The sequence below is a fragment of the Pongo pygmaeus genome, chromosome Y, assembly GCF_028885625.2.
Source record: "Pongo pygmaeus isolate AG05252 chromosome Y, NHGRI_mPonPyg2-v2.0_pri, whole genome shotgun sequence".
Lineage (NCBI taxonomy): Eukaryota > Metazoa > Chordata > Mammalia > Primates > Hominidae > Pongo > Pongo pygmaeus.
The window spans coordinates 1,955,322-1,968,110 of NC_072397.2; the positions used below are offsets into that span (position 1 = coordinate 1,955,322).

General features: G+C 46.8%; 1 protein-coding gene across 1 annotated transcript in view; it reads right to left on the minus strand.

The window, feature by feature from the left end:
• Positions 1 to 12,789, minus strand: part of DHRSX (dehydrogenase/reductase X-linked) — a 272,919-nt gene that overhangs the window by 175,853 nt on the left and 84,277 nt on the right. The window lies entirely within an intron of this gene.

The following is a 12,789-nucleotide window of genomic DNA, read 5'->3' on the forward strand; positions in this document are numbered from 1 at the left end:
TTCCCATAGAGAGGATGCAGGCAGAATTTCCATGCATCTGGAACCCTGGATGCTTGGAAACATGTAGCGCCTCCTGTCATGCCCCGTAGGTGGCCAGAGAGGACTGAGTAAAGGACGTTCCCGTGACTCCAAGGAAGGCATGGATGGGAGCGTGTCTACCTCCAGCAGAACCCCCAGGGAACTTGGAATTTGGAGGCAGAGTCTGAGGCCAACACTTCAGAGTGACACACACATACATGTTCAGGGTCACCTTACCACAAGCCATGCATTTCCCTGATGAGCCAGGGGGTGACTATGTCTCGCCAAGTTCTTGTCCCATGACCTGGGGTCAGGACACAGTGTGCTGATGTCACACCATGTCACACGGCTATAGTATGCCTCTATCAGCAGTGCAACTAGATATCCAATTCCTGCCCCATCTATGTCTCTATTCGTCTCCCGAGGCTGCTGTGACAAATGACCACACGTGGGGAACTTAACTCAACAGGAATTCATCCTCTCCCAGCTCTGGAGACCAAAAGTCTGAGATCGGGTGTCTCAGGACCATGCTCCCTCTGGGGGCTCTGAGGAAGGGGCCTCCCTGCCTCTCCCAGTTCCTGGGGGCTCCAGGCGTCCCTGGGCTTGTGGCCGCATCACTCCAGTCTCTGCCTCCATCTCCACGAGGCCTTCTCCTCTGTGTCTGTGTCTCCTCTTCTGTCTCTTACAAGGACAGCTATCATTGGATTTAAGACTCACCCTAATCCAGAATGATCTCATCTTGAGATCCTTAACTAATTATATCTGCAAAGACCGTATTTCCAAATAAGGTCCTGTTCACAGGTTCTGGGGGCTAGGACACGGACAGATCTTTTGGAGATCAGCGTTCAACCCATTGCAATTGCGTTTGATGCTTTCTTTCTTTTTCTTTTTTTCTTTTTTTTTGAGACAGAATCATGCTCTGTCTCCCAGGCTGGAGTGCAGTGGCAATATCTCGGCTCACTGCAACCTCAGCCTCCCGGGTTCAAGCAATTCTCCAGCCTCAGCCTCCCGAGGTACTGGGATTACAGGCTCCCGCCACCATGCCTGGCTAATTTTTGTAGTTTTAGTAGAGATGAGGTTTCACCATATTGGCCAGGCTGGTCTCGAACTCCTGGCCTCAAGCAATCCACCCGCCTTGGCCACCCAAAGGTGTCTGATACTTTCTGAAGACTCTAGGGGAGGATCCTTCCTGCCTCTTCCAGCTCCTGGTGGCTGCAGGCATCCCTAAGTTGATGGCTGCAACACTCCAGTCTCTCAGTCTCTGTCTCCACATGGCCTTATCTGTGTCTGTGTCTCCTTTTTTTTTTTTTTTTTTTGAGATGGAGTTTCACTCTTGTTGCCCAGGCCGGAGTGCAATACCACGATCTCGGCTCACCGCAACCTCAGCCTCCTGGGTTCAAGTGATTCTCCTGCCTCTGCCTCCCGAGTAGCTGGGACCACAGTGCACCCCACCAAGCCAGAGTGATTTGTTAATATTTTGTAGAGACAGAGTCTCGCTACGCCACCCTGACTGCTGTCGAACTCCTGGCCTCAAGCAATCTTCCTGCCTCGGCCTCCCAAAGTGCTGGGATTCCAGGCGTGAGCCACCGCGCCCGACCCTGGCATTCACCCCTCTTGAGACACGGTGGGAAAGGAACTGTGAATAGTTATTTTCACACGTGCCACCTGTGCTCTGGTGGGAGAAGAGCAATGAGAAAACTCGCCTTGTTTCTCTACCTCGGTTCTCATTCACAGACAAAAAAAAAAACAAAAAAACAGTAACACAGCCAGGCAGGGTACAGATAACTCCCTCCGCTGGCAGAGCCATTTTTTTTCCCCATTTTAACAACATTCATTATTTCTTGTCTGTTAAATAGCACATAGAATTTGTGCCTCTAAACCCACTCGATAATCTTTTGGGTAATTAACTTGTAAAACAACCCCAGTCCTCGTTACGGGCAGGATGGAAAAATGTGAAGTGGCGCATTTGCAAAGCAGATCATACACAATTACTTATTAAACATGCCCCAGGTGTGCCGGCAAGTTGGAGGCAAGGGGAAACCCTCAGCCTTGTCTTCTAATGGAAGAAGATTAAAAAGTGCCAATATCCTCAGAGCGTGCGCACACACACACACATAAGATACATATGCCAACAGGCTGATATATTCAGGGTCTGGAGAAGGATTACACAAAGAGACGAGTTGTGGAAGGGGGCTCGCTTGCAGACCTTTGTAGGTGAACAGGGGCAGGGATTAAGGATCTCATGGTGCTGCAGAAGTATCTCTGAATGGATCAGGGCAACCGGGCATTCAAAAGCAAAATATGTCAGTATGACTCATCTCAGAAACATCCTTGCTTCCAACTGCAGGCGGTGATTTGGCCAGAGGTGGGCTCCAAGACTTGGTAAACACTTGTCAGAGCACCTCTAACCTCTACCTAACTCTAGCCCTAACCCTAAATACTAGGGAAATATGAGACTAATTTTCAAAAAAATAGCTGGGCATGGTGGCTCACTGTGCCTGTCATCCCAGTACTTTGGGAGGCTCAGGTAGGAGGATCGCCTGCGGCCGGGAGTTGGAGACCAAAACAAAGAGGCTGGGAACTACAACGCACCATCATTTCTTCAAACGCACCGACTATCTGTGAGGCCCATGTGTGGATGTGCTTATTCTTACGTATTTAAAGGCTCATGGAAAGGCAGTTTTGCTCCTTAGTGAAAACATATACTGGGCTCTATCAAGCCACGAAAAGACACAAAGAAACGTTAAATGCATATTCCTTTTTTTTTTTTTTTTTGAGATGGACTCTCGCTGTGTCACCTAGGCTGAAGTGCAGTGGTGCGCACTGAAAACTCCACCTCCCAGGTTCAAGCGATTCTCCTGCCTGAGCCTCCTGAGTAGCTGGGATTACAGGCACCGCCACCATGCCTGGCTAATTTTTGTATTTTTATTTATTTATTTATTTATTTATTTATTTATTTGGAGACGGTGTCTCACTCTGTTGCCCAGGCTGGAGTGCAGTGGTGTGATCTCGGCTCACAGCAAGCTCCGCCTCCTGGGTTCACGCCATTGTCCCACCTAAGCCTCCCGAGTAGCTGGGACTACAGGTGCCCACCACCACACCTGGCTAATTTTTTGTATTTTTAGTAGAGATGGGGTTTCACCATGTTAGCCAGGATGGTCTCGATCTCCTGATCTCGTGATCTGCCTGCCTCGGCCATAGTGATTTGGAAGGTTAAAATTAAGCCTTACCGCCCTGAGATATGAAGAACCCTGAAGAGAAGGAACACAGTGAGACCTGAGAGGACAAATTAAACTTTCAGAGAGTGTGGGACATCTATGGCCACGCATGAGAACACATACAGTGACCTCAAGGAAAAATTACCAACAGGAACGCATGAGTCTATCTGTTTATCTACGCATATGCCTGTCTACAGCCTGACTCGGGACACTTCTCGAAAACATGAAAGAAACAAAAGGACTCACTATGAAAAGGAAAACGGTCAATAAGGGCCATTTTATGTTTAAAAAAAAAAAAAAACACACAGGCCGGGCGTGGTAGCTCATGCCTGTAATCTAGCACTTCGGGAGGCCAAGGCAGGCAGATCACAAAGTCAGGAGATCGAGACCATCCTGGCTAACACAGTGAAACCCTGTCTCTACTAAAAATACAAAAAATTAGCTGGGTGTCGTGGTGCATGCCTGTAATCCCAGCTCCTTAGGAGGCTGAGGCAGGAGAATGGCTTGAACCAGGGAGTCGGAGGTTGCAGTGAGCCAAGATTGCACCACTGAACTCCAGCCTGGGCAACAGCGCAAGACTCCATCTCAAAACAAACAAACAAACAAAAAGCAAAAACAAAAAAAAAACGTAGGGCTGAGCTTGGTGTCTTACACCTGTAATCCCAGCACTTTGGAAGGTGGGAAGATCGCTTGAGGCCAGGAATTTGAGACCAGCCTGGGCAATGTAATGAGACCCGATCTCTAGAAAAAATTTAAAAAACAAAATTAGCCATGTGTAGTGGTGCATGCTGCTAGTCCCAGCTACTCGGGAGGCTGAGGTAGGAAGACAGCTTGTGCCCGGGAGTTTGAGGCTGCAGTGAGCTATGATCACACCACTGCACTCCAACCTGGGTGACAGAGCAAGACCTTGTCTCCAAAACAATAAAACAAACAAAATAAAAAACACAAAGGTAATTTTTAATATATGCTGAACCAGAATACACATCCACAATCTGGTTAAAACTTCTCTTGGGAATAAACATAATTAATCGTTGGTTAACACATTCACATGAAGTGCTGTGATTCCAACTTCAGCACAGACGTGATGTCTCAAGGAGTCTATGCCCTAAAATCATGTCCCAAGAATTCTGTACGTGAAAAATGGATACCCAGGGGTGTGGGGAGAATTCCGTGCCATCAGCACTCACATCATCCTTTTTCCAAGTTTCGCAAGCTCCTTAACAATCCTTCTACCCAATCCGAAAGTCTACAGGTAGAAGAAAAATGCTACACATCTTCTTGCCCCAAGATATGTCTGCCTCCCAACTTGGAGTTCTCGTTCTGTTTGATGATGAAGACCAGTAGACGCCTATGCAGAGACTCTTGTATGTCATCATGAATAACATATGTCCCACTCATGTGTCACAGGTGAGCCTGTAAAACAGGCACTGAGGTAGGTTGTCTGGAGAGCCACTGTGTTTCAGGCACTGAATCAGAAACTCAGAAGATACCTGTGCACAGAATCCATGTCTGCCCTCACAAAGCTCTGACTTTAGCGGGGACAGGTGATGAGGAGGGTGGGTATTCCCAAAACAACAACCCTCATCTCTTGCACGTGGAACGGGTCACAAAGAGCTCTCTTACTGACAACAAGCATTCATCCTACACTTCACTGACCCTTGTGTTTTCAATCTACTAAATTACATTGATGACCTGTTATCAAGCTTCATCCTGATTTCACAGTATTCTGTTTTCATGATAAATTATTTTATAGGTCATTGGATGGGCCAAAATGATGGTTCACAAAGATCTATTTTCAAAGTAGAAGTGCCTCCCAAAGTGGCGTGCAAAATTTACCTTCTTGACACCCATCAATCGCAGAAGGCATTGACCAGTGATTTCTTTTGTTGAAAACAAACTTGATCTAATAACTGAGTAGAAGCACATGAACCAAACAGCTAGTCCCTCTTCTGATGAAGACAGCACACGCTACTGGAAGAATAATATTTGGGAAGCTTTTTTTTTTTTTAGATGAAGCTTCTCTCTGTCGCCCAGGCTGGAGTGTAGTGGCATGATCTCGGCTCACCGCAAACCTCCGCCTCCCGGGTTCAAGCCATTCTCCTGCCTCAGCCTCCTGAGTAGCTGGAATTACAGGCACCCGCCACCATACCTGGCTAATTTTTGTATTTTTAGTAGAGATGGGGTTTCACCGTGTTGGCCAGGCTGGTCTCGAACTCCTGACCTCGAGCTATCTGCCCGCCTAGGCCTCCCAAAGAGCTGGGATGACAGGCGTGAGCCATCGCGCCTAGCCAGGAAGCTAAATGAATCAGAAGATGCTGTTGGTGATTAAAGTTACACAATCATTATAGAAAATGAGGACACCATGCACCTTCCAAAGAGGACACACAGCACATGTCTAGTCTGATGTCTCTTAGGATTTAGGATTACGGGGGTTCCACCATTCTTTCTGTGCTTTTAAGACTGTTTAACTGGTTACCTCTCCCCATCTGAGTTCATTTGAACACGGCTATGCCTTTCTGTGTTTGCTTTCATTGAGCTGCTGGGGTTTGATTTATTTATATTTGGAGGAGTTGCGGTAAGTGAATGAGACTATTTGTTCTAAGTAAGACAGCTTTCATCAGCAGATAATTACGCAGGAGCCACAAAGGTGTGGGCACCATGGCTAAATGATGATAAGGAGCGAAAACGCTTCCCTGGAAAATCCCTAGCTTGGGAAATGAGCCATCTCACCCAGATTCCTGAAAACAATCGCGCATTTATAATTCCGAGAGCTCAATTAGCCATCCTTCTGTGGGCACGTAGCTTCCCATGCCCTGCCCAGCGTGGGATCTCAGCAGAGCATGACTTCAAAGACAGAAAGTACAACAAAGTACGCAGGCCAGAGTATTAACCGAAGAACTAAGGAGAGAGAATTGAGAGCAGAAAAGGCAGGAGGGGAAAGCAGGCTAGAGAGGCTCCCAGCATGTCGAAATAATTGTGTGACTGACACTCCACAGCAATCTGTGCTCCTGGAGTCAGGACGTGTGCTGACTTGCTTAAAAATAAATCCACATGGCTGAACCGCGGTTACCCAATGCAGGGATTCCAGCAGAGCAAGAACGAAACAGCACATTCAGCTCCCTCTGTCCCTCGCTGGGCAACTGGGGGTTGTGGGGACAAGAATGAGAGTTCCAGCAGGTGCAGGCCAGTCCAGAGAGAAGCACAATTTAGAGCAAGGTTCGTACGGGTTTGGTGGAGGTGTGCCCAGGTCTCACCTGCTCAGGTGTGAGCAGGGAAGCGGATGCCTGTAGGAGCTGTGGTCATCCATAAGATGTTGTGGGCAGCAGATCCCACTCACAGGCAGAGAGCAGACCCTGCCGTGTGCCTGGACCATGGCTCTGGGGGCTCCTGAGCCTGAAGGCAGACTCACTCGAGGTAAAGGCTCAACGGCCACAGCCGAAATGTCCCCACCCAGCTGGGCCTCAGCATCATCTATTGAGGACTAGAGAGTCCCCCAGCAGTGGACATACCAGGGCCACCACTGATGGATGTCAAAACCTGTTCAGATTTTAAACTTTTTTCTTTTAAAAAAAAAATTGCATGCATACATAGTAGGTATATATATTTAAGAGATAATGAGGTATTTTGATACAGGCATGCAATGTGTAATACTCACATCAGGGCAAACAGGGAATCTGTCCCCTCGAGTATTCATCACTTGTTTGTGTCACTAACATTCTAATTAAACCTTTAATTAGTTTCTATTTTTTTTTTTTTTTTTTTGAGATGGAGTCTCTGTAGTCCAGGTTGGAGTGCAGTGGCACGATCTCAGCTCACAGCAACCTCCGCCTCCCAGGTTGTAAGAGATGTTTTGCCTACAAGGGATGTTACAGCTAAAATAAAGACTAGGAAATTCGGGGTGAAAGAACATTAATTCGTTTGTTTGTTTGTTTGCTTGTTTTGGAGACAGAGTCTTGCACTGTCGCCCAGGCTGGAGCGCAGTGGCACGATCTTGGCTCACGGCAACCTCCACCTCCCAGGTTCAAGCAATTCTCCTGCTTCAGCCTCACAAGTAGCTGGGACTACAGGTGTGCACCACCACGCCCAGCTAATTTTTGTGTTTTTAGTAGAGACGGGGTTTCACCATGTTGGCCAGGCTGGTCGCGAACTCCCGACCTCAAGTCATCCACCTGCCTTGGCTTCCCAGAGTGCTGGGATTCAGGGGTAAGCCACTATGTCCAGCCACTTTTAGTTATTTTTAAATGGACCATGAAGTGTTGTTGAGTGTAGTCAGCTTTTTGTGCTATCAAATACAAGATCTTACTCATTCTATCTAAAGTATATTTTTGTGCCCATTAACCATCTCCACTGCACACCCCATCTTACAAGATGGTAAACCTTTTAAACAGCCACAGACAGCGCAAACAATTCTTTTCTTCTTTTCTGTAAGATTGACTTAAAGGCCATCGGTATTGATATGCCATAAGTAAACTAAAATTTTTTAATGGTGTGGACAAATCATGTGTTCATCATGCTACTTGTCCACAAAACATTGCACTTTAAAGAACTGATGATCGAATATTCTACACAAACTTTTCCAAGAAAACAGCAACGATTTGTTATTGTGGTCGGACGCAGTGGTTCACGCCTGTAATCCCAGCAATTTGGGAGGCCCAGGTGGGTGGATGATCTGAGGTCAAGAGTTTGAGACAAGCCTGGCTAACACGGTGAAACTCTGTCTCTACTAAAAATATAAAAAATTAGCTGGGCCTGGTGGTGGGTCTGTAATCCCAGTTACTTGGGAGGCTGAGGCAGGAGAATCGCTTGAACCCAGGAGGCGGAGGTTGCAGTGAGCCGAGATCACACCACTGCATTCTAGCGTGGGCAACAAGAGTGAAACTCTGCCTCAAAAAAAAAAAAGTAATTGGTCAAAATTCATGTTGTCTAAATCTGAAACATTTTCAGAATCTAATAAAATTAAGTTGGTGATTATAAATCATTGTTTCTTGGCTGTCATTTTGGTTAGGTGGATCACATATGTGAATTTTGGGGAACTATTCTTTTTTTTATTATACTTTAAGTTTTAGGGTACATATGCATAATGTGCAGGTTAGTTACATATGGATACATGTGCCATGTTGGTGTGCTGCACCCATTAACTTGTCATTTACATTAAGTATATCTCCTAATGCTATCCCTCCCCCATCCCCCCACCCCACAACAGGCCCCGGTGTGTGATGTTCCCCTTCCTGTGTCCCTGTCTTCTCGTTGTTCAATTCCCACCTATGAGTGAGAACATGCGGTGTATATACCCAAAGGATTATAAATCATGCTGCTATAAAGACACATGCACACGTATGTTTATTGTGGCACTATTCACAATAGCAAAGACTTGGAACCAACCCAAATGTCCAACAATGATACACTGGATTAAGAAAATGGGGCACATATACACCATGGAATACTATGCAGCCATAAAAAATGATGAGTTCACGTCCTTTGTAGGGACATGGATGAAGCTGGAACTATTCTTTATATAGTTTTTAAGCCCTTCAGATTAAAAGTAAAAAGTCATGAGAAAAGAATGCCTCACTTGTCAGTTTCCAGAAACTTCTCTTTGGGCTCCGGATTGATGGTTGAATGCCTTTAGGACAGCAGCAAGTCTACCACTTGAAGGTGCGTGGGGATCCTGTAACGGCCTCATAAGAATGCAGATTCCAGGGCCCCACCCCCACCCCCAGAGGCCCCGATTCACAGGTGGGCCCTGGGAACTTGCATTTCTTGTGTACTCCCCGGAAATGCTGATGTGACAGGTCCGGAGAAGGCACTTTTGGATTCATTGTGTTAGAAAATGCCACTCCTTTGAAAACCTGCTGCAAACGAGGAAGGGCCAAGGTGGCAGGGAATAGGATCCACTGTCACAGAGGAAGCAGGAATTTAAAAAAATTAAAAAATATGTAAGCAAAAACTCAGTTGTAAGTAAGAAAACCCAATTCTCCCTGAGGAAGAGAAAGAGCTGAAGTCCTTTAAAAATTAACTGCCTGTTTTTCTGTGGCTAATAAGCCTTATCTCTCCCTTTCCCAAGCATTATAAAAACTCTGTTTCTCTAGCTGTACAGCTACAAAGTCACTAGGCAAATAATCTCAAATCATAAAACATATTGTTCCTTAAAAATAAAAAATAATATGCATGTGTCAATTAAACAACTGTCTTTGTTTCTCATTTCTATAATGTACTTCCCCCTACACAGATCTCCCCCCGCCCCACAAAATACTTAAAAAATAACCAAACTCTTTGTTCAAAACTCAGTCCTTTAAATGTTAATCCAACGGGGTCGGTACAAATAAACAATTAAATAATTCCTCTTCAACCCCTCGGTCTCTCTAATTCCTTAATTATCCCACTACACAGAAACCAATCCTTTTGCCCCAAGGGAGATCCCAATGAGGAGAAAAGATCTGGCCAGGCTGCTGCCACTCTGTGACATTGTACACTGGGCTTGGCTCTGGCTGAGGGGGAGCCCCTACGGGTGTGTGTTCCTGAAAATCACAGGGATGCTGCAATGCTGGCTATGAAATTTCAACACACCCCAGCCCTTGGCAGAGGGAAGCACAAGGTGTTCCACAGCAGCTTAGGGTAGCAAGGAGGAGATCGGGCCATAGGCAGTGACCAGGCTCAGCTCTCTGTAGCGTTAATTTCACGCTCATCGCTTTTTAAATAGAATCAAGGCCGGGCACGGTGGCTCACGCCGGTCATCTCAGCACTTTGGGAGGCCGAGGCGGATGGATCATGAGGTCAGGAGTTCAAGACCAGCCTGGCCAAGATGGTGAAACCCCGTCTCTACTAAAAATTAGCCGGGCGTGGTGGCGGGCACCTGTAATCCCAGCTACTCGGGAGGCTGAGGCAGGAGAATCGCTTGAACCCGGGCCGCAGAGGTTGCAGTGAGCCGAGATCACGTCGCTGCACTCCAGCCTGGGTGATAGAGTGAGACTCCGCCTCAAAATAATAATAATAATCATCATCATCATCATCAAAACAGGCCAGGCACAGTGGCTCACGCCTGTAATCCCAGCACTTTAGGAGGCCGAGGTGAATGGACCGCTTGAGCCCAGGAGTTCAAGATGAGCCTGGGCAACAAGGCGAACCCCCAACTCTACAAAAATTAGCTGGGTGTGGTGCTGCACACCTGGATTCCCAGCTACTGGGGAGGATGAGGCAGGGGAAACACTTGGACCTGGGAGGCGGAGGTTGCAGTGAGCCGAGATACCACCACTGTACTCCAGCATGGGCAACAGAGGAGACCCTGTATCAAAAAACAAACAAAGAAACAAAGAATCAAAATACACCCATCCCCCACTTGGGGGAATTCTCAAAACACCATCTCAAATTCAAACAGCCAAGGAAGGGATGTGCATTTAAAAAAAAAAATAATAATAAGGTACCATGCCTAAACATGGCTGAGAAAAGCACTTAGCACTTGGATGGCCAACAGGTATATGAAAAGGTGCTTATAGGAAAAGGTAGTCGGCCGGGTGCAGTGGCTCACGCCTGTAATCCCAGCACTTTGGGAGGCTGAGGCGAACGGATCACAAGGTCAGGAGTTCGAGACCAGCCTGGCCAACATGGTGAAACCCCGTCTCTATTAAAAATAAAAAAATTAGCTAGGCATGGTTGCGAATGCCTGTAATCTCAGCTACTCAGGAGGCTGAGGCAGAAGAATCACTTGAACCTGGGAGCCTGAGGTTGCAGTGAGCCAAGATTGCGCCACTGCACTCCAGCCTAGGTGACAGAGCGAGACTCCGTCTCAAAAACAAACAAAAAAATAAACAAAGAAAAGATACTCAACATCACTAATATCAGGGAAATGCAAATGAAAACCACTATGAGCTATCATCTCAGACCAGCTAAAATGGATATTGTCAGAAGGGTGTTTTTGTTTCTGTTTGTTTTTTTTTTTTTTCTTTGAGACAGAGTCTTGCTCTGTTGCCCAGGCTGGAGTGTAATGGTATGATCTCGGCTCACTGCAACCTCTGCCTTCCGGGTTCAAGCGATTCTCCTGCCTCAGCCTCCTGAGTAGCTGGGGTTACAGGCCCCCGCCACCACGCTCGGCTTATTTTTGTATTTTTAGTAGAGATGAGGTTTCACCATGTTGGCCAGGCTGGTCTCGAACTCCTGACCTCAGGTGATCCACCCACCTCGGCCTCCCAAAGTGCTGGGATGACAGGTGTGCGCCACCGTGCCAGCCAGAATGATGATTTCTATAATTGATTCCAAGTGTTGGGGAGGGTGTAGAGAAAAGGGGGCCCTTGTACACCATTGGTGGGAATGTCAGTTAGTACAGCCACTATGAAAAACAGTACAGAAGTTCCTCAAATCATTAAAAATAAAAGCACCACATAATTCAGCAATTCCACTACTAGGCATAGACTCAAAGCAAATGAAATCAGTGTATCAAAGAGACGCCTGCAATCCTATGCGCACTGCAGCATTATTCACAGGAGCCAAGATAGGGAAACAACTTAGGTGTCCAACAACAGATGAAAAGATAAAGAAAATACATATCTATACCCGATGGAATACTACACAGCTGTGAAAAGGGAGGAAATCCTGTCTCCTGCAGCAACACGGATGGAACTGGAGGCCATTACCCTAAGGGAAACAACTCAGAAACTGAATTTTGCACTCTTCTTTTGGGGATTTCTGGCCCCATCGTAGAGCAGGAAATGGTCAAGGCAAGGTGAAGATAGCATCACTCAGCTCTGACATCTGCTAGGAAAGGCGTGCAGATGTGCTGGTAGCTTGCACTCGTACTCAAATGCGTGTTCCCCAGGGATCAGGAGCCATTGTCCTTTCTTGTTGACCTCCAGGGCACATGCCAGGAGGTGCTTCTGCTGGTTGGGAGTTCTTGACTTAAGATAAATCAGGCTGGGCATGGTGGCTCACACCTGTAATCCATTGTTCTTATGTCAAGTCCAACTTGCTGGGTCCGACCCACAGACTCTGGCTGAACGATGGATGAACAAATGCACTCAGCCACAGGTTTCCAGTGAAAGAGTGGGCTAGGGGATGGGGCTGCTCACAGACACTGAGGAGGGTGTTGTAAAGAGTCAGCAGCCACGGGTTTGACAAGCTGGCACTGCAGGTCTTTATTTAGTATAGATTTAATGACAAAGGCCTTGAGTCAACACATTCGTGGGCAATTCATGTGGTCGTCCCCCACAACCCGGAGAGAGGAAGAGAGTAGTTCTGTGTGTGGATGATTAAGGGCCAGGTTCTGAGGCCTAAGTAAACTAACTTATCTAGATCAGTTTCTTTCCATCCCCTTGTTATCCAACCTAAGCTTTCAGGCACTGGATAAGAGAATCTGGCTGCCTTCAGCCAAATCTTATTCAGAAGCTTTTGTAAAACCTTCCGGCCTCCAAGAAGGTTTGCATCTTTCTACAATTTTTCCCACCACCCTGACAGACCACCTACATTCTTGCTTCTAAGCGGGAGCTAAATAATGTGTCCACATGGAAAGAGTGGAATAACAGAAACTGGAGACTCAGAAGGGTGGGAGGTGGAAGAGGAGCAA